Source organism: Aricia agestis, chromosome 17 (assembly GCF_905147365.1).
Source record: "Aricia agestis chromosome 17, ilAriAges1.1, whole genome shotgun sequence".
NCBI lineage: Eukaryota > Metazoa > Arthropoda > Insecta > Lepidoptera > Lycaenidae > Aricia > Aricia agestis.
Genome location: NC_056422.1, coordinates 3,348,168 through 3,371,892, shown reverse-complemented (window position 1 = coordinate 3,371,892; position 23,725 = coordinate 3,348,168). Strand labels below are relative to the sequence as shown.

General features: G+C 37.8%; 1 protein-coding gene across 4 annotated transcripts in view; it reads left to right on the top strand.

Moving 5' to 3' along the window:
* Positions 1-10,697: 10,697 nt before the first annotated feature.
* The window catches only part of LOC121735608 (Ig-like and fibronectin type-III domain-containing protein 2), a 150,396-nt gene continuing 137,368 nt past the window's right edge, over positions 10,698-23,725 (top strand). For all 4 annotated transcript variants that reach the window (XM_042126475.1, XM_042126473.1, XM_042126474.1 and 1 more), the window contains exon 1: positions 10,698-10,844. The gene's annotated coding sequence lies outside the window, so the exon portion shown is untranslated. The remainder of the gene's footprint in view (positions 10,845-23,725) is intronic.

Genomic DNA, 23,725 nt, shown 5'->3' with positions numbered 1-23,725 from the left:
GTAAAATGTCACGTCAAAAAAACGTGACATTTTATAGTGTGGCAATCATAAAGTTAATATACCTAGCGGAATAGAGCAACAATCTCGAGCTGTCAAACGAAACCAAAATTGGTTTTCATCTGTGTGAAAAATATGTGTACGTATACAATTACACATGCATGACTGAACATGAATTCTATGAGATTAAATTGTCAACGTGCGGCACGTGCCGACTGGACGTCAAAAAAAGAGTGCTGCTGTCATGTATCACACGTCTCTTTTTACCACGCAGCGTTACTGATAGTGACATCTCTCTTGCTCAGGCCTCTTTTTCTCTATTACGCTAGGTATATTAACTTTATGGTGGCAATAAATGTGCCACACCAGCTTCGGTGATAGTTGCTGGTTTAAAAAGGTCAGTTTTTAGGGTTCCGTACCTAAAAGGTAAAAACTGTCACTGAGATTTCGCTGTCTGTCCATCTGGTTTCTCCAGGCTGTATTTCAAGAACCGCTCTATAATGGAACGGAACCCTACGTACGCAAGTCCAACTCGCATTTGGCTGATGTTTGATTGTTACTGAAACAATATTATTTTTCTATGTCGGTATGTAAAAGCGGGACTGAGCCTGTCCCGCGCGGGACAGGCTCAGTCCCGCTTTTCGGGGAAAGCCCGAACGCACGTGCAGCGTGATGAGAAAGGAAAGTGCGTAATGAAGATATCATCCTTACCCTCCCTTATTAGTTATTACCCTATTCCCTCTTAAAAGGCCGGCAACACACCTGCAGCTCTTCTGATGCTGCGAGTGTCCGTGGGCGACGGAAGTTGCTTTCCATCAGGTGACCCGTTTGCTCGTTTGCCCCCTTATTTCATAAAAAAAAGGTAGAGGGGTGGATTTTCTTTGGCTACTTTTAGCTATCTGTTATCAGGTAAACGTTAATTTAACGCAAATAAAAATGATTTTTTATCGTATACTTTTTTTACTTTGTCCCGCTTTTGACTGAAGAGTCCCGCTTATTCACTCAAAAAGTTCCAAAGTCCCGACTTGGCACAAAAAAAATCTGGCAACGCTGGTCTCTGGGTTGAAGCGGACCATAGCATGAAGATCCAATCCGCGCTATCGAAGTTGCTGAGATTAATATCATAATCTGAAATGATGACGATGGGCTTCGCCCTGAGAGTCCTGACCGAGCATATCAACACGCTCGATCGGGGAAATCTTCCTTTGAGGCCCCCAAGCTTGTTCCCACAGGGTCATGTGACATTTGAAGTTTGAAATTGACGTAAATGACGTAGTGGAATAGTAGAAAATCTGTCAAAGGCGTAGTCTGATGAGAATTTGAAATAGACGGTCTGGCTCAAAATTTCTGTGCTATTTTTCTTTAAAAAGAGTTATTCGGAAAACCGTTAAAAAAAAGGCCAAGCTATTATTTATGTATGCCGCGACCGAAATAGTTTTCGTTCGCGAATGAAACAAATTAAAAAATCAATTTTCTGCCATCTAAAATTGAAACGTGTTAAAGCCTTTTCAGAACTAGTTTGTTGGCTCTTTTATTATAGCGATGAAAAAATTGGATTAAAGTTTTATTTTAAACGGATATAAAATGATTTTCGAACTTTTGTTGGCTTTGATTTGGCACGTTTACTATCATAAATTTACGTCTGTGCATAAATTCTAGTTTGAACATCAAACCATTCGATAACTTATGCAATATGCCCTCGATCGAATATCGAATGGTAAATAAATATATTTTAATTAATTTATTTATTAAAAAAAACGACTTATTTAACTAACTTTAAAGGCTCATAATAAAAGTTATCAAGCTGCCATGGAAATGCTTAAATTTATATTTTATTTTAAAAAATCTGTGAATCTGTAACCTTGGAAACGTCACCATTATAATAATAATAATATCTATGGGCGCTTCAAACCACGTCAGTCTGGCCCCGTGGTAAGTACCTGCAGGACTTGTGTTCCGGGTACCAGACAATGGAAATATATTTAATACTTTTATACTATACTTAAATTTATGATTTTTATTATATGATACACATAATATTTAATATACATCCATGACCCAGGAACTTGGGAAGGGAATAGGGTAGGGGATCGGGCCTCCGGTAAACTCACTCACTCGGCGAAACACAGTGCAAGCGCTGTTTCACGCCGGTTTTCTGTGAGAACGTGGTATTTCTCCGGTCGAGCCGGCCCATTTGTACCGAAGCATGGCTCTCCCACGTATTGACGCGATTTCATACAAAATCTCCCTAGCAACGTAATTTGGGTCATCCAAGCGTATATTTCATAATAACGATTAGGGCATTCTCCGCAAACGAGCCGCGTAACACCTGATGACGTGCTCTGACTGCGGGAGATGTCAAAAAAGTCCGCTTTCGTTTGTTATTTAATTCATTAGACGTATTCGTATGCGGACGGCGTTCTGATACATTTTTGTCTATTTGAGGTATGGCGATATTATGAAACTACATGTAACATGTATTGTTTAGAATTCTGATTAGATTGGTAATTGGCACCAAACTACTGGACTGTGGACCAACTAGCGTTATGATTCTGCAGCGCGCTATCGAAGTTTTCTAAGTGTAGCAAGATTTCAGCAGTCGTAGGTGGTACCTTAAATCAATTTCGGCTTCGGCATAACCCGAGCATGCTAGCTGAGGCATTTATACGTGGGAGAGCCATGCTTCGGCACGAATGGGCCGGCTCGACCGGAGACGTTCTCACAGAAAACCGGCGTGAAACAGCGCTTGCGCTGTGTTTCGCCGAGTGAGTGAGTTTACCGGAGGCCCAATCCCTACTCTATTGATCCCTTCCCTAACCTCCCCTATTCCCTACCCTTCCCATAGGGATGGAAAGGGTAGGGATTATAGGGGAGGGTAGGGACTCTCCCCTATTATCTCTTAAAAGGCTGCACCTGCAGCTCTTCTGATGCTGCGAGTGTCCATTGGCGACGGAAGTTGCTTTCCATCACACCTGATGGAAAGCAACTTCCGTCGCCCATGGACACTCGCGATAACGAGCAAACGGGTCACCACCCGTTTGCTCGTTTGCCCCCTTATTTCATATTAAAAAAAAGGCAGGCGCCTCACTCGGTGAGGCTCTCAGATATTTTTGCACAGCCCCATAGCTATGGCGGAAGTCAGAATGATAGCCCACAAATATCCACGCTATAGAGTTTTCTGAACGACTCTTTATGCAGGCAGAGTTGAGTTCGAGTTCGGTTTCAGTCAGGTACGATTCGGATTTTGATTTTCGACCACGACGAAAAACGTGTAATTCTATAAAAACATGTAACTATACCCAGACATAGAACTTCCTTTTTTGGAAGTAGGTTAAAAACTCAAGACGACGTTAACAGGTCGATAAGGACGACCTAAATGATGGTCGATAATGACCTCTGCTGAAGGTCAAGGTGCGCTCGCCACTTGTCACCTTATTGACAAGGCCGTAGAGTCCATATTTGAGTGCTAAGTGGGTTGATGGGCCAGCGATATAGAAGAGTAGATATTGCATTAAAAATGCATGTTTTATTTCTACTTAACCGCTGAACAGTTTTAGTTGAAAGGTATGCAGAAAACGGATTTAAAAGTGATGGTGACGGTAGTTCTTTCTTTTATTATGCAACTAGTTGACGCCACCCGTGCAATTCTGAACTCCGAGCTCCGTTGCGCCAAAATTTGTGAAACCGTAAAATTCTCCACGTCAAAAAGTATCCTAATTTCAGCAAAAACAGTTCACCGTTTGGGCGTGAAGAGGTAACAGACAGGCAGGCAGATTAGAGATGTGTCGACTAGTCAGTAAAGCCTATCCGGCCACTTTTGTAGTCGGTGGCTAGTCAGCGAATAGTCGGCAAAAAGCGCCGACTATCCGGATATTTACTTTTTCATTTTTGCTATTATTGGAATTACATTAAAGAAAAAACTTGATTTTTTATAAAGTGATACCTAGTGATAGTGAGTTTTATTATCCATATCACACTTAATCAGTCTCACAGATTTTAAAATTAAATTAAATGTTTCTGAAATTACTTGCTAGTAAAGAAATATTTTTTTAATAATATATATTTTTAACAACAAATTAAGCATGCAATCTTGATTCGATAATACATACTTAATGTACACATGAAATATTTCCTGAAAACCATTAACTGTATCATAAAAAAGAAGTAACGTACGCGAAGTAAACATGACACAATCTGACACCTTCGCAGGCGGCGTGCCGCGTGTGTGCTTACCCGCGAATCAGCAGTAAAAAAGCGTTACGGAAACTTCCGAAACCATGATCGGCTTGGCCGAATAGTCAGCCGATTAGTCGGCTTCTTTGCAGCCGACTAATCGGCTAGTCGGCTAGTCGGCCAAAGTCATGATCGGCGCACCTCTAAGGCAGATAGATAATATGTACTTAAGATCAATTTTAGTAACACAATAACCCTTTTTCACTAAATATGGATAAAAGCAAAGAAACCAGCGCAATTTCGAGTGATGAATAACTAAAAGTTCATTAGAACTACGATTAAGAAAATGTCGGCACAATTTGATGAAGTGAAAAAGTTTTTAGTCTTCTCGGTAAGTTTTTGCTAATTTTTCTTAAAAATCAACTTTTTGTTAGACAGAATTCAGGTTATAAGTACCCGTTTATAAGTTATAATTATAAATAATAACAAAAATAAAATTATGTATAATGTAACCCTTTGGGTAACGAACTCTAAAAGCTATGTAGAGATATTAAAATTAATCTATGATTGCTCATGTGACTTCATATATGACTATGCCCAGCTGAGTAGGATATTTTACTGCAATGTTTTCGCGCTAGACGGCAGCACCAGCATAGACATTCAACAATAGTTTTGTTCAACGTTTGACAACGTTCTGTGAATATTCTAATATTTTATATATATACAATGTGTCCCGACACCGGTGTCCGATCCTTTAATGTCATGATCTATGGCATATTTTATCGACAAATTGGCTCTAAAATTTTTTCTCTCTCTCACGGTTGTAAAATGGCAGCCATTTTAATTTTTCTCGGGCTTTCACACTAATCTGACCAGTACTTCACATGTTAATATCCTATGAAGATAAAAAAGGTCTCATTTGATAGCTGAATTTGTGGACTACGCTTACAAAGGCTATATGTTATAAATTTCGTGGAATTAAACATAGAAAAACCCAAGTTTAGGATCGGGCTGAAATTTGGCATGCAGGTAGATGTTATGACGTAGGCATTCGCTAAGAAAGGATTTTGATCAATTCTACCCCCAAGGGCTTAAAATAGGGGATGAAAGTTTGTATATAATACTTCCTAACGCGGGCGAAGCCGCGATCAAAACCTCGTATTCTAATATGACGTGTGCAAAATGTCGGATTTTGGTCGGATTATTTACTGGTGGCCCCCTTTGCTCCGACGTTCCCGTAATATCCCCTAATCGAACCCTGACATAATTTCAAAGTGACAAACTCCTTAACTTTATAATTATTTTAGTACGAGTATGGATACCTACTGCCGAAAAGAGCGACATCGATATAAAAACATAGATGTATCTTTGACTATTTTTCCAATTATATTACTAGAAAAAAAAATAGTGAGTCTTGAGTCCCTTCGCAATCGACCATAGACATAATCGGTGAACCGAGCAGTGAGATGTGCCGACTCGATTGTTTATGTACCGTGACGCGATTTCACTTTGGTAACGATACTCTACTCGTTATATCGATATTTACGACCAATGATATTCTATGTTACTAACGTAACTAGATTGGAAGTTTACGGTAGCAACGCGTTGCCACTTCGAAGATGCCTGCAGGCATATCTCACATACATAATGACATAACGAATATATGACTTGACATTGTCTTTTGAACAAAAAAGTGGTTACGCATTTCTGAGAATCTTTTGTAAGACATTGCTACTCTAGTATTTTAGAAACTCATTGTTTACAACCTTCTAATCATCGTCATATTTATGTTGTTGCCCGCCTATTCCAGGGGCAGTCAATGACCATGGGCCCTCAAAATCTATATTATTTTACTAGCTGTCCCGGTGAACTTCGTGTCACTTTAAAACCTTCCCTGTAGTGCTAGCACGGCGACCAGCGGAAATGCGAAAGTATGGACAAACTGTGGAAATAAACCTAAGGTGCCGTTCCGATCTTTTTTCGTTCCGAAAAATTCAATTAAAATGCCACTTTATGACAGACTATAGTCACAAACTGTGGAGATAAACTTAAGGTGCCGTTCCGATCTTTTTTAGTTTCGAATAATTCAATTAAAAAGCCACTTTATGACAGACTATAGTTCTAAAAATTCAAATAATATCCTACATTATGACATATACTATAGTGTGTCATAAAGTGGCATTTTAATTTAATTTTTCGGAACGAAAAAAGATCGGAACGGCACCTTAGGCTTATTTCCACAGTTTGTCCATACTTTCGCATTTCCGCTGGTCGCCGTGCTACCGCTACTGGACTTCTACGAATATTTTAAGACTAAAATTAACCCAATCCGTTCAGCCGTTTTCGAGTTATAGCGTTACTAACACAATTGAAAATCCATTTTTATATATTTACTAGATGTCCCGCGCGGCTTCGCCCGCGTAAATTAGGAATTTTACGGAAACCGGATATTTTTCCCATAAAAATAGCTCTTATGTCCCTACTCCCTTCACTTGGTTTACTCTATATCTGTGCCAAATATTGCCATAAAAATTGCTCCAGTAGTTCGTAATTTCTAATATTTCCCCCGTTTTTCCCACTTTTTCCTGAGTTTCTTCGGTCGTATTAGTTTTAGCGTGATAATAAATAGCCTATAGCCTTATTCGATAAATTAACTATCTTACATACTCTCAGTTCAAGCAAATATACTCTCAAGCAATATTAAGTATCGATTTTTTTAAATTATCGCTTGACAAACTCGAGTCTCGATCTAAAAGACTATGCAAAGTACCAATAACAGCTGGTCATTATAGGCTCATAAGTCATAACCATGGGACGATGTATGGTATAAAATGGTAGTGATGATGATGATGATGATGAATGTAATTTGCGTAGTAGCATATGCTTTCCGTTCTTAAAACAACGCCGAATTTCCCAAACTTGTATCTATAAAGAATCAGGAGTTCTCTCAGCACCTTCCGAACCACGGTATACCAGGTATACCTCGCTGCAAAATCATGCTTAGAATACTTCTCACGAAACCGAAGTCACCACATGTTTCCATATAAATTTTGAGAAGTTCCCTCGATTACTTATGCATCCTTCATCAGATCACCACTTTTGTGAATATAATACCAAATTGGGATGATACCACATATACCAAAAGAAAAATGTTGAAAATCGGTTCACAAACGGCGGAGTAAATCGCATTCAATATTATTCTAAATTGAAATAGAATAATATTGAATGCGATGATAGCGCCGTCCGCCGGATCTAATGTAAAATATTCCAAAATCAACAACAATAAGAAATTAATTGAAAAAACATTTTCCAGTAGACCAAACTGTAAATCTAAACCATTCTCGAATCTCCACGAACACACACAAAAAATTTCATCAAAATTGGTCCAGTCGTTTAGGAGGAGTTCAGTCACATACACACGCACACAAGAAATATATATATTAAGACTAGCTGTCCCGGTGAACTTCGTGTCACTTTAAAACCTTCCCTGGACTCCTACGAATATTGTAAGACTAAAATCAGCCCAATCCGTTCAACCGATTTCGAGTTTTAGCACGACTAACACATTTGAAAATCCATTTTTATACAGTGTGTAACAAAAATAAGTGATAATACTTTAGGGCGTGTACGTGTTCCTTGTAGAGAGTTCACTGTGAAAGTAGCAGCTCTGAAAGACGAAAATTTTTTTTCACTTTGGTATGGGCAAGGGCCCGAGCGTCACGAGTTTCCCCATACAAAAGTGAAAAAAAAATTTGGACTCTCAGCGCTGCTACTTTCACAGTGAACTCTCTACAAGGAACACGTACACACCCTAAAGTATTATCACTTGTTTTTGTTACACCCTGTATATAAGATTATATATTATATAGATTTTTTTCTCAGTCCATACTATCCCACTAGGCAAAGGCCTCCCCCAGGATTTTCCATTGTTCTCGATCTTGCTACTATACTATTATACTACTTTCATAATATTATCAATTTTACCAAAGGCGTAGAGTAAATTGTAGATACCATGAATTAAAAGCGCTTACGTTTGTTATTCGTTAGTTTTTTACGAAAACAAGATTTGAAACAGGTTCAGTCGAGAGTATTTTTGTCATAAAATCTATTTTTTTTCGATTTAATTTAAATCGTCAAACGGTTAGTGACCCGGCGTCCGGCGAGTTCAACGATTTGCAAAAAAAAGTGTATTGCCAAACAATCGTAAACTTATTTGGGAATAGAGATTTTACAAGCAAATATTTTGAACGGGCTTCCTTACCATATTTTCTGCGGCAACGAAACATTGAATAAGGCAAAACAATGCAAGTACGGAGTACAAAGTCTTATAAGCCAGTGGTTAGTGAAATATTGTGGGCCGACAGGCCCTGGCTGCATGTTTCATAATCATAACTGACGATTGTAGTTTTTATTAAATCTGCATTAATTTGTTTTGCTTTGCATTGACTTCAAGTAATAACTCAGACTGTATTTAGCTTTGGTGAGATTTTACTAAAGAATATCTCCAGCTCAGATTTTAGATATTACCATTTTTATGTTCTGTGATCTAAGCGGTGTATAGTACAGATTTAAAAGTTATATCCATACTAAATACTAATAATATTATAAATGCGAAAGAGTGTCTGTCTGTCGGTTACCTCTTCTCGCCCACGTCCGCTGATTGTATTGAACTGTATTTAGACGATACGTTTTAAAACTTAAAAGTGTTAAGAGGATACACCAGGGGCTAGAGAAATGAATAAAAAGTACGTGTAATATCTATAGCTGTCTCCCTTACCTCAAGCCTATACCGCAGAACGCGATAGAGACAACTGCAGAAAATCCAGAAAATCAACGATTCGTTGTCCCCTGATTCCTTCTCCAAAACTTAACCGATTTAAGTACTTTTTTCACTAAGGATTAAAGAAAGGCTTGAGCTGTGTTCCTATGTTTTGCTTTTTTTTGTATAATCTAGCCAAATCTTTGACGTGGGAGAGCCATGCTTCGGCAAGAATGGGCCGGCTCGACCGGAGAAATACCACGTCCTGACAGAAAACCGGCGTGAAACAGCGCTTGCGCTGTGTTTCGCCGAGTGAGTGAGTTTACCGGAGGCCCAATCCCCTACCCTATTCCCTTTTCTACCCTCCCTTATTCCGTTCCCTTTCCATCCCTGCCTTCCCCTATTACCCTATTCCCTCTTAAAAGGCCGGCAACGCACCTGCAGCTCTTCTGATGCTGCGAGTGTCCATGGGCGACGGAAGTTGCTTTCCATCAGGTGACCCGTTTGCTCGTTTGCCCCCTTATTTAATTAAAAAAAAAAAAAAAAATCTGTTTTCTGGACGTTTAAACACAGCGGAAAATCTGGCAATTTTTTTGGGTTTTGGAACGTTCATATCTTATTTAATAATTAAATTATGAAAAAAAAGAAAACAAAGGGACATTGTATTAGTGGCCGTAGATATTCAGGAAAAAAATTATAACCTTACGAGTATTATCCAGGGAGGAAACAGGGGACAACGTTTGTATGGAAAAAAGGGCGGTGTGGAATCCTCTTAAGTGACTTAAGAAGGAGTGCATATTATTAACTTTGTATAACTTCATTTGTACTTTAAAGACTCGTTGTTCGACTCGTCTAATGTCAATTCCATAAATTTTTATCGGCGATTCTATAACGAAGCGAAAACGAAAAAGTTTCGGCTAAATGGCCATGTAATAGTAAGTAGTTAAAAGCCGCGTACATCTGTGGCCGCGTATCTGTATGTAGATTGTAGATACACAGCTGGTAACTACTATTGGGCTTGTTATTTTCAGTAAAAAAAAAAATTAAATACCGAACAAAGCCTCTAATTACGAAACTACTAAATTGTCAAATTGTCAATTAATTTGTCACGAGTTCCAATTGTCAATTTGACAAGTTCGGAGTTTCCGGATGCAGGTGCTAATAATTAAAGGACGCCGCTAACAAATCCAGCCTCGATGTTCGCTTACAAATTACACCTGTAGCCTTGTTACACGTTTAAATAAAGAATTGGGCAAATAAAAAAAAATACAGAAATCTTTATTGTCAGAAATAATTTTACAGAGATTTGCAAAAACATCAGTTCCCCTGAAGTAGATGAAGCCTGTGATAGGGGGGAAATTTCACTAGCACTAACTGTTGCTGTTAGAGGGCAGTCCAAGTCTGCCTATCTTCTTATACATGTTTTTCGGAATCTGCATGTATTGCCGAGCAAATAACATTGTTCACTTAATAAAATGAATTGAAGAATACTACGACTTCCAATCAAAATAATAGGTAAAGATTTATGGAAGTAACAACAGAAAAAGAGCAAGCCTTGACATATTCGGATCATCGAAAGTCGCAATAGCTAACAAGTGCGTCTTATTTCGCCGGCTTTGTGCAAAATCACAGACCAATAACGTAAACCGTGATTCTTCCCTTATAATAATCAGTATAAAGCCAGGTTACTAATAGTAAGGTTGTTCAATAAATTCATACCCTTGTATCAATTACCGATATAAACAACTTATTGTTTTAGTTGGCGCGAGCGTTGCACGGGTAAGCCAGTCGCCTCGCGTCCGTTCGGCGGCGCGGACCGTTCCAATTTCAAATTTGCCTATCGCGTCGTGTGTGTTTGTGTTTTTTTTTATTTGTGCATTCGTTTGTGCAAGGATTTAAACGCAGTCGACCAAAGGTTTGTTTTTTTTTTAATTTTAGGTATTAGTTGTTAGGAGTTAATGGTCCAACTATTAACTCTTTTTCCTTCCTTTTGCTTTAAGTTTAATGTTTTTATGTAAATAAAATAAATACTGCTTTATAATTATTAAGACTTTAAGAACATTATTTTTCAACAAAAACTAGCTTAACTAATGATCCAATATTTCTGTTTTAATTATAATTAAGCAGTACTTATGTTATAACGAGCATAATCCTTACCATGTTTTTATCTCCAAATGTTATAGAATTAGTATAGAGAAGTATACAATAAAATAAGCTCATATTAATATTATACAATTTACTGTAACTTTCTACTAATTTTCTAGCTATTTCAAAATACCACAATAACGGTGCTAGCAATTTGTAAATGCATTATCAAACATGTAATGCGTTTATAATAGTTTGTTGATAATTTTATCAAACTTTTCTGGTCACAGACAAATTAAAAAACAATTAACATTTTAATATCCCATATTTTTTACTTCTTAAAAAAATATAAAAAATAACAATACTTTTTCTCAACCCAATAAATACTTTTTCAAAAATTATATTCAGCCAGTAATCACAAAAAATTAAATACCTTTTTAATATATCCAGCCAGGAATCATAACACATTAAATACTTTTCTAGAATGATATCCAGCCAGGACTCATGACCTGGAAGTTGAGTGGAAATTCGAGCTGCTCTACATTTTCTTTGAGCACTGATTTTCAACGACAGCCCGCGATATAAGCGTCATACATGCTCAAATTGCCTTTATATTACTTTATGAAACGGCACCGGCAAATAGGCAGAAGTGCCTGATGGGAAGCGATTATCATCACGTCACGATGGGTAGCTGCTACAAGTGAATTGCTGATCTTAACGGCATGGAACAAAATACTGTTGCAAGTTGGCAAAACAACAAGTTACGCCTGTTTTTATGAAGCCGTCGTATCATGCCAGATAAACCAAAATGTTGGTTTTCAAACATTTTGGTGTCATGGTCCTAAAAATGCTTAAATGCTAAAAATTTTCATTTTGACCGCCCTCATACTCTTGGTATACTATTTTTAGTCCTGGATTTATAAAAAGGCCGTATAGGCCACGGCCTAGGGGCGCGAGCGTCCTAGAATGGCGGCGGAAATAAAGTCGCCTACACTCATAAAATAAAAAAATATAAATACGGCACTGATCATATGAGTCTGTCCGTTACCTCATCAGGCCCAAACCGCTAAACCGATTTTTTAAAATTTGGTATGGAGATACTTTGAGTCCCGGGAAAAGACATGGGATACTTTTCATCCCGAAAAATGATCGGTTCCCGCGCGATATACAAATTTCGGCGCATCGGAGTTGCGGGCGTTATCTAGCATAATTATACGTCTACGCTATCACATTTACAACTAAAAAGGCTACCGTATACCCTAAAATACTGTTTATACACTCAGGATAGATTTCCGCTAAACACACAATATCGGAGGTACAAAATAACTAAACTAGGTCGTAACGATGACGGATCGCCCGCTGCGCTGTATTGCCCGGGGGTGAAATTCCAGATGGAATTAATTACCTGGATAAGCGTTTTGGGCTTCAATGTGACATAAATCTAGATTATAATTAAAACTCAACGCTGGAAACGCCGAATTTCTCATTACAGACTGTGTAGATAATCAAGAGAATCGTTTCATAAATTTTATAGTTACTGCTTTTTAGAACTCAAGATTTGAAATTTATACGTGGGAGAGCCATGCTTTGGCACGAATGGGCTGGCTCGACCGGATAAATACCACGTTCTCACAGAAAACCGGGGTGAAACAGCGCTTGCGCTTTGTTTCGCCGAATGAGTGAGTTTACCGGAGGCCCAATCCCCTAACCCCTACCCTATTCCCTTCCCTACCCTCAACTATTCCCTTCCCTTCCCTACCCTCCCCTATTACCCTATTCCCTCTTAAAAGGTCGGCAATGCACTTGCAGCTCTTCTGATGCTGCGAGTGTCCATGGGCGACGGAAGTTGCTTTCCATCAGGTGACCCGTTTGCTCGTTTGCCCCCTTATTTCATTAAAAAAAAAAAATTAGAATCAGGAATCGTTTGACGGATCACGGAAGTATCTGTATAGAATGTTTTAAATGTCAGTTTCAAATCGCAAATGTCAAAATATGCCCCCAAAAACTTAAAACTCAAGCCTTTGCGTTGACATGCTCCAATTTATAATAAAAAAGTAAAGAATTGCCCTAGGAAGAGCAGCCATAATTAGAATTAATGCTTTAAAATTCTACTCAAGCTCATACAGCTTACATGTTCTATGTTAGCTCGACACTGAAAAAAAAGATGTTATGCCAGCTTGCTAGCATGTTTATGTGGGATATTACAACCTCCTAATTACTTTCCTAAGTTTACAGAGGAGGGTTAAATTTCGACCGCAGAACGCTTAATTATTTTAGTACACCCTAGCGAAAACGACTCATGCATATTAGCCCAAGAGTCAAAGTCTGTCTGGCAATAGGAACCAAGTGTCAAAAATTACCGGCAGTGAGAGACGAGATTCCTACAGGTATCCTGCATAAAATAGGGATAAAAAATTGAGCTTTATTTATTTTAACGAAGGTAAGGTAGACCTTTAGAGCTGAAAACTCCTAAAGTACCTAACCGCGACCGAAACTCTATAGTTCCTGTAGCTCTACCATGAGTTTAAAGCTATTTTTTTGACGAAAAATAGGGAAACGTAGGTGAATGAAATTTTGCACATTTATATGGTGAAGGAGTGCATCGAGCTAATATTATTTTGAAATTAAGTTTTTATCGTACATTTTTTTAACAAACAAAACATTACACACACTGCAACACACACACTAGGTAAATGACAGATTTTTGAGTGACAAGCCTATACTTACGAATTATACTCTTTTATTTATGGTTGAAGTCTGTTGACAACAAGGTGACAAATTGAAAATGGATTATAGTTTTTTTTTATTGAATCTTAGATACTATTAGACAATGCTTACACGGCCAGTCTGAGATCAGCTGAGTCCCAGAGTCAATATTTTTTCACAAAATATAGATAGTAGTACTAAATGTCGTTGAAACTAAGGTCGAATTTCGACCATTTGGCGATCTCTAGTAGCTTTAAACTCATGGTATAGCTACTGGTCGTTCTCACTTCTATAGCGGTTATAAACAGGTAAACTTTCATCTTTAAAAGATGACGAAAGTCTGGCTATCGCTGGCTCTTGGGTTATATTATGTGCCGTTTAGTTTTTATTGAAATGTAAACCAATATATTTTTATTTTATTTTCAAATAAAATATTTCAAACAAACTGAAAAACGTATAACCTTCACGGTCGAAGAGTTTTAAAATTTGAATACCTCATGCATCATGTTACGTAAACAATTAATTTGCTGTTTAAATGTATTTTTGGTTTAATTGTATTTTTGTCATTGTGAGTTTTCAATGCCGAACTAATCAATTTTAAGTAGCATTGGAAAACGTGAAATTAATTTAAGTACTTGTAGAGTTGTAGAGTATATATGTAAAAACAACGAGTTACACTACAAGAATGCCGGTGTAAGGAAAAACGAAACAGCAGGAGAATTCCTCTTCTACGCCGCGCCGGCGGGCTTCTCTCTCTTCGTCTTATAGACTTTCGATCTAGTCACGTATTTTCTATCTAAGGTTTTTAACCTATCCTAAAAAGTTTTTGTTTCAAATCGTATTTTGCGTCTTCTCGTCGATTAAAGGATCACTCAATTTGAGTAGCTTCTGAGTTCAAGTGAATTTCCACTCGCAGAATGTTCTTGCGATGGTCGCGGTGACCTTCACAGGTAAAAAAGTGAAAAACAATTATCCAGTTGTTTTTGTACTAAGCATGTGGCATTGAAAACTGCCGGCTAACGCGTAAGGCTGGTGGTACACTTATGTGGTTTGCTACGATAAACTAAAATATATAAAAAATCTTCATTAAATTATAGAAGTCACTAGCTAACAGCCGAGCTTCGTAATATTGTAACATCTACATAAAAATAAAATTACTGTATTAAAGCACTAATCAAATAGGCGTGATAGTTTTTCCGTAAAGTTTATTACAAAAATATAATATTGTGGGATATACTAGGGCTCGCTTCGCTAGCACTGATTAAATGTTTCAGGGTGCTGCCGTTTTACTGGGTAAAAAGTGCCTACTGTTAGTTCTAAATTAATATTATTTATATTATGAATACCAAAATGATGGATTTTTTTCTTGCGTGTCAATCTACGCCAAACGACTGATAACGTGGGATGCCCGAAGAGGCATAGTTTGATGCGCGCAGCGCGTGTGTGTACGCGCATGGCTGCGTTTCCACCGAAGCTTGAGAACCAATAGAAACGCTTCATTTGCCTGACCACGTTCAGCGCAACGATTCTATTGGTACTTGTAAAACACATTCCTCGCAACGCAGCTTGGCTCATCTCCGGTGGAAACGCAGCCTTAGACAGGGCTACGCATTTGATTGTGGTCAAAGTGACCACAACGAAATGCGTAGTTCTGTCTTGTTTATATTTGTCTAAATTTTTAGGTAAAACCAAAACGATTATCGACCGAAACGATGGTCTACAGTTATTAATTAATGTTTAATCCATACTAATATTATAAATGTGAAGATGTGTCTACGTCTGTCTGTCTGTTACCTCTTCACGCCCAAACCGCTGAACCGATTTTGCTGAAATTTGGTATGGAAATACTTTGAGTCCCGGGAAAGGACATAGGATACTTTTAATTCCGGCTAAATGTACGGTTCCCGCGCGATAAACGAATTTCGGCACAACGGAGTTGCGGACGTCATCTTGTAATTTATAATAATATCTATGGACGCTTCACACCACGTCAGTCTGGCCCCGTGCTAAGTACCTGAAGGACTTGTGTTACGGATACCAGACAACGGAAATATATTTAATACTTTTATACTATACATATATTTAAGATTTTTCACATATTTAATACACACCCATGACCCAGGAACTTTGAAAACTTCTTGTTCCGTCGGCGGGATTCGAACCTGCAACCCCCGGTTTGAGCTACCGACAGCCCACCCACTGAGCCACAGAGGTCGTCAAGTTCATTTATTAATTTTATTATTAAACTGTCGTCGCTTAGCTCATTTTCAAAAGTTATTTTATATCGGATTTTCCAGAGACAACAAACATAATATTGTAAATTAAGATTTATATCTTTCAAGCATTTGCTATTGCATTTATTTACCTCAAGGCAATCATGTAGTGTCATCATCATGTTGCATATTTACTGCTTAACATTATACAAAAATCTGGATTTCGCGTGAAATATACGCACAAGAACGTGTCAAATATATATATCTATTTTTAAGAGATGCGAGATCAGTAGTCTTACATCTATCGCTATAGATCAGCTTTTCCCAAAGTGGGCGATAACGCCCCCTTGTGGGCGCTGAAAGTCTAAGGGTCTGCCCGGTGTGGGACCCAGAAAAAAATGAACGCGTCGTGGTAGAGGCTTGGAGGGTAATTTGTTTCATCTGAATTCATTTTATATTGAAACAAAGGGGGCGCTAAAATATATTTTTTTCTCAAAGTGGGCAGTAGACAAAATAAGTTTGAGAACCCCTGCTATAGATTATAGTGTAGTTTATACGTGGGAGAGCCATGCTTCGGCACGAATGGGCCGGCTCGACCGGAGAAATACCACGTTCTCACAGAAAACCGGCGTGAAACAGCGCTTGCGCTGTGTTTCGCCGAGTGAGTGAGTTTACCGGAGGCCCAATTCCCTTCCCTATCCACCCCTATTCCCTTCCCTTCCCATCTCTACCCTCCCCTATTACCCTATTCCCTCTTAAAAGGCCGGCAACGCACCTGCAGCTCTTCTGATGCTGCGAGTGTCCATGGGCGACGGAAGTTGCTTTCTATCAGGTGACCCGTTTGCTCGTTTGCCCCCTTCTTTCATAAAAAAAATAAAATAAAAATAAGTATACTAGATGACGCCCGCAACTTCGTCGCACGAAAGTTCTTTCATCACGCGGGAACCGTACATTTTTCCGGGATAAAAAGTATCCTATGTCCTTTCCCGGGACTCAAACTAGTATCTCCGCAGCAAAATCTGTTCAGCGGTTTGAGGGTGAAGAGGTAACATACAGACAGACAGACAGACATATAGACAGACACACTTTGGCATATATAATATTAAGTATGGATTTTCATGCTACACTGCAGCACCAGCACATAATATAGTAAACAAAAACTTTTGTTCGACGTTTGGCCACGTTTCTGTCAATATTCTACGCGGGACAATAATACACGTGGGAGAGCCATGCTTCGGCACGAATGGGCCGGCTCGACCGGAGAAATGCGTGAAACAGCGCTTGCGCTGTGTTTCACCGAGTGAGTGAGTTTACCGGAGGCCCAATCCCCTACCCTCCCCTATTCCTATCCCTTCCCTACCCTCCCCTATTACCCTATTCCCTCATAAAAGGCCGGCAACGCACCTGTAGCTCTTCTGATGCTGCGAGTGTCCATGGGCGACGGAAGTTGCTTTCCATCAGGTGACCCGTTTGCTCGTTTGCCCCTTTATTTCATAAAAAAAATCTGCTCTGAGTTCTGACGTGTGTGCAACATGTCGGATTTTAGTCGGATTGTTTACTGTCGATATGTTAGTAGCGCCTTCTGCTGCGACCTTTGCCCAATATTCCACATTTCTATCGCGGCGTTGTCATAGATGAGACAAGTTCATCTAGACGAGTTCTGATGTTTGTTATCTCTGTCACATTTAGAAATCTGTCACGCGAATACTCTATTAATCAGATCAACTGGAACTAATGAACCATCACCTGTCAGATATGAAACACATAATATTCTTTTTTACCAGTAACAATCTACATAAGCAAGCAATTAAAAGTTAAAAAGTCTTAACCCATAATTAAGCTTTATCTTTATTCTGAGATATTACTTTACCTTAATTTATTAATATATTGTTACTAAATGTTTTGGAATAAAAACGATTCTATGTACTTTATCGCATACTAAAATACATGAAAATCGGTTCGGCGCATGATGCGTTAAGACAGACGGACTTTCGCGTTTATAATATTGTTAGTATGGATTACAGCTTTTAGGCGTCATTTATTCTAAAGGAAAATTTTCCTTTAGAATATAATTATTCTAAAGGGAAAATTTGGAGGCGACTGCGATCTTAAAACAACAGGTATTATTTATTTACCAGTCAGTGATGTCACTGCCTATTCTATTCAAGAAATATTATCGTAACTTTTCCGTAGCGGTAATTTACCCCCTGTCAAAAAAACTTGTTATATTTCGTCGTTTTCTATACAAATCGCGATTGGCAGTGAAGTGACAGATGTTTCTAGTCTAAGGGCGATATTGTATTTTGCATACTCGATGAGAACTGAGTATGAATATTGAGGTATATCACTTCGAACTAATAAAAAGTTGTAGATTATCATTCTAAGGGCTAAGAGGTTTTCCGGTGAATTTATAAAAGTCTAGACTCTAGCGTCTTTATTTCAATTTTTTTACTGAATACAGTGCGAGCATTTCTTAAATAGCTCTAAGACTAAGAAGGTCAATGACTGTTGGGGATATCTTATTTTGATTAGACTATAATAGTATTGAATCCGACCGTAAAATCCTGCAGGAATCGTTTTTTTCGATCAAATATATTTTAAAATAATCTTTAGAACGTATAGAATGGATTAATATTGGGTTGCCTTGTCAAAAGTAGCCGCAAGTACTTTATGCGTAGTGTCCTGTCATTCCTCAATGTCATTCCTTCTTAGTTCTTACTTTTCTATTGAATTTCATTTTGCTCAATTAGAGGTACTTGCGGCTACTTTTAACAAGGCAACCCAACATTGATCCATTCTATACGTTCTAAAGATTATTTTAAAATATATTTGATCGAAAAAAAAACGATTCATGCAGGATTTTACGGTCGGATCTTAGGATATAATACCATAGATAGAATCGATATGGTAGCCATTGCCCATTGTCACTGTTGAAGTCTTTAAGCTCATTGTACCCCGGCCTTAAGTTACGTAACGAGTTGTGTCATATCGACCGCGACGGAGTTCAGTAATCAGAGAAATATGTTAAAGACTCTAGTCTCCAACTATTAGTTATCAACAGGTGATAAGAAAAGGCACCTTCGGAGTAATAAAATCTTTGGGAAGGATCATAGGAAATATAATATGTAACTGTAGAAAAACTACTCTTCTTCTTTTTATTTGTTTTTAATATAAACTCCTCTGGTGTTTCGATCGCTCAATGATTTTTTTTTATAAAATAAAGGGGCAAACGAGCAAACGGATCACTTAAGAGGGCGACTAACCCAAAAATTCAAACATCGTCCTTCTCTCTTCACACTCACGCCCGTCTTTCATATGCCAGGTGAACAAGGACGACGCGGATTCATCGCCAAATTAGTTTTTTCTTAATAACTCGATAAATATACAACATTTTAAAAATCCGCTAGGTCAATCTCTCAATGATAGGATTTTATACAATGTGTTAAAATATTAACTTAGTTCATTGCACGGTTATGGCAATAAATGAAAAATTCGTGAAAATTAGGTGCATCTTTGTGATTTTTTTCTATCGAGAAAATTTTAAGATATCTTGTTTTTGCTCAGATCGAATTCTCTGAAATATAATGTAGTATCTAATTTTAGAAAATGAAACAATTCGGGGCTTATTTTCAAGTATAAAAATTAATTATAAAATCGACACTTTAGGGTTAGTCGCCCCCCTAATGGAAAGCAACTACCGTCACCTACGGGCGCTCGTAACATCAGAAGAGCTGCAGGTGCGTTGCCGGCTTTTTAAGAGGGAATACCTTCTTGAAGGTTTGCAGGTTGTATTGGGCTGGAAATATTATAAATGCGAAAGTGTGTATGTCTGTCTGTCTGTAACTTCTTCACGCCCAAACCTCTGAAACGTAGATTTTTCAGGGATAAAAAGTATCCGGCTATTTCCTTTCCTTTCCTTTCCTTATCACGAAACCGTTTTGAGACTCAAACAATCGTGCGAGAATGAAATGACGTTGTTAGAGCAGGACGCGGCATTCTCATCCGTATGTTTGAGTCTCAAAACGGTTTCGTAGTAGGTCTACTAGGACGCCTTACGGGAAGATGTTACAGACTATAATAGTATTGAATCCGACCGTAAAATCCTGCAGGAATCGTTTTTTTCGATCAAATATATTTTAAAATAATCTTTAGAACGTATAGAATGGATTAATATTGGGTTGCCTTGTCAAAAGTAGCCGCAAGTACTTTATGCGTAGTGTCCTGTCATTCCTCAATGTCATTCCTTCTTAGTTCTTACTTTTCTATTGAATTTCATTTTGCTCAATTAGAGGTACTTGCGGCTACTTTTAACAAGGCAACCCAACATTGATCCATTCTATACGTTCTAAAGATTATTTTAAAATATATTTGATCGAAAAAAAAACGATTCATGCAGGATTTTACGGTCGGATCTTAGGATATAATACCATAGATAGAATCGATATGGTAGCCATTGCCCATTGTCACTGTTGAAGTCTTTAAGCTCATTGTACCCCGGCCTTAAGTTACGTAACGAGTTGTGTCATATCGACCGCGACGGAGTTCAGTAATCAGAGAAATATGTTATAGACTCTAGTCTCCAACTATTAGTTATCAACAGGTGATAAGAAAAGGCACCTTCGGAGTAATAAAATCTTTGGGAAGGATCATAGGAAATATAATATGTAACTGTAGAAAAACTACTCTTCTTCTTTTTATTTGTTTTTAATATAAACTCCTCTGGTGTTTCGATCGCTCAATGATTTTTTTTTATAAAATAAAGGGGCAAACGAGCAAACGGATCACTTAAGAGGGCGACTAACCCAAAAATTCAAACATCGTCCTTCTCTCTTCACACTCACGCCCGTCTTTCATATGCCAGGTGAACAAGGACGACGCGGATTCATCGCCAAATTAGTTTTTTCTTAATAACTCGATAAATATACAACATTTTAAAAATCCGCTAGGTCAATCTCTCAATGATAGGATTTTATACAATGTGTTAAAATATTAACTTAGTTCATTGCACGGTTATGGCAATAAATGAAAAATTCGTGAAAATTAGGTGCATCTTTGTGATTTTTTTCTATCGAGAAAATTTTAAGATATCTTGTTTTTGCTCAGATCGAATTCTCTGAAATATAATGTAGTATCTAATTTTAGAAAATGAAACAATTCGGGGCTTATTTTCAAGTATAAAAATTAATTATAAAATCGACACTTTAGGGTTAGTCGCCCCCCTAATGGAAAGCAACTACCGTCACCTACGGGCGCTCGTAACATCAGAAGAGCTGCAGGTGCGTTGCCGGCTTTTTAAGAGGGAATACCTTCTTGAAGGTTTGCAGGTTGTATTGGGCTGGAAATATTATAAATGCGAAAGTGTGTATGTCTGTCTGTCTGTAACTTCTTCACGCCCAAACCTCTGAAACGTAGATTTTTCAGGGATAAAAAGTATCCGGCTATTTCCTTTCCTTTCCTTTCCTTATCACGAAACCGTTTTGAGACTCAAACAATCGTGCGAGAATGAAATGACGTTGTTAGAGCAGGACGCGGCATTCTCATCCGTATGTTTGAGTCTCAAAACGGTTTCGTAGTAGGTCTACTAGGACGCCTTACGGGAAGATGTTACAGACAGACAGACACACTTTCGCTTTTATAATATTACGAGCTTTTGCCCGCGGCTTCGCTCGTGTTAAGACGTATTATTATATACAAACTTTCGTCCCCTATTTTAACCACTTGGGGTTAGAATTTATCAAAATCCTTTCTTAGCGGATGCCTTCGTCATAAGATCTACCTGCATTCAAAATTTCAGCCCGATCCGTCCAGTGGTTTGGGCTGTGCGTTGATAGCTCACTATGTCAGTCAGTTTTTACCGACTTCCAAAAAGGAGGAGGTTATACGTTCGGCTGTATGTATCTTTTTTTTTTTTGTATGTTCAACGATAACTCAGCCGTTTGTGATCCGATTTTCAAAATTCTTTTTGTGTTGTATAGGTTTTAACTCGAATTTGGTACCATGTTCACAAAAGTGGTGATCTGATGATGGGATTCTGGAGGAATCGAAGGGACTCCTTCAAATTTGTATGGAAACATATAATGATTTTAGTTTTTTCTGAAGCATTCTAGGCAAATGCTACCAAAAAGTAAGAATTTGCACCAGGTTGTACCCTGGATCCGAAGGTACCCAACAGAACTTTTGAATCCTTATAGATACAGGTTCGGGGATTTCAGCGTTGTTTAAACAACTGAAAGCATAAGCCAACACATCAGTTTATTTGATCATCATCATTAAAAATCATAATTATGCCATGGGTCATCACATTATGGCCCAATTATTGATGCTTTTCGTGATATTTTGCACCGAAGCAGATGTTTTTTGATGATTATTTCGCTGTTTGTAAACTGATTTTCAAAATTCTTGTGTTGTTGTATAGGATATAATCTTGATTTTGTATAATAATTACGAAAGTGGTGAGCTGATGATGGGATCTATGAGCAATCGAGGGAAATCCTTGAAATTTATCAAAAGACTCATAGTGGTTAAAATGTTGTTTCTAGTAACTTAAACATATGTTACGAATAAGAGAAAGTTCATATGAAGGTGTCTCTTGGTCCAAAGGCACTGAACAGAAAGAACTCCTGAACCTTTAAAGATAAAAGTTTTTAAATTGCAGCATCGCTTAAATAACTGCAAGCATTTACCACAATTTCGCTTACAGTAACATAATGTTAATAGTTAACATTCGTAGTGGTTATTTACGCATAAAGCCTTATCATGTAGATAACTAAAAAGAGTGAAATTATTATTTTTAACAAAAAATTAAAACCGACTTCCAAGAAAAACAATAATAATATGAACTAAAAAGTATTAAATAACTCTTACTGTATAATAGTGCCTTTTTCAGAATTCGTCTAAATCTCAACTATTTCTGTACATACTACAGTCACAGTATAGCAAGGGATATGTCATATTGCTATACTGTGCTACAGTCTTCATTACTTTGAAGTTGGTACCAGTCCCATAAGCTTCAGATATTCTGACATTGACTGAACTCACGATAAAATTAGCTGGTACCGACTTCAAAGTAATGAAGACAGTAGTATGTACAGAAATAGTTGAGATTTAGACGAATTCTGAAAAAGGCACTATTATACAGTAAGAGTTATTTAATACTTTTTAGTTCATATTATTATTGTTTTTACCTTGGAAGTCGGTTTTAATTTTTTGTTAAAAATCACATCAGAAAGTAGCTTTTTTAATGATACATACAAACTGAAGCATCACATAGAAATATATTACGGCGAAAAACATGCAAAAGTCGAAACAAAGAACTTAGGAAAAGGGCAAAGGCACAAAGAAGGTAGATTCAGGTTAATGAGAGACCTGGAATTACCTGGATAGGGCTGTTCTAAATACTACAATAGACCTAACCCTACTAGATTAGTCGACTTGGTACTTAGGTTATACTTTTACATCAGGGCTTGTTTGGCAAAATAATGTTTTACGAAATTAGTATAACATCCGTACCTACTAATATTATAAATGCGAAAATGTGTCTGTCTGTCTGTTACCTCTTCACGCTTAAACCGCTGAACCGATTTTGCTGATATTTGGTATCAATATATTTTGAGTCCCGGGAAATGTGCGGTTCTCGCGCGATAAACAAACTTAGAAAGATGTCCCAAACATCTTTTTGAATGCAAACCTTGGACCGCTGTATTTGTTTACCAACAAACCAGTGACCTCAAATTATAATACGCCGGAAGTACATCTATTACTGTAGTCTGTATCATTACATCGTTTATGCATA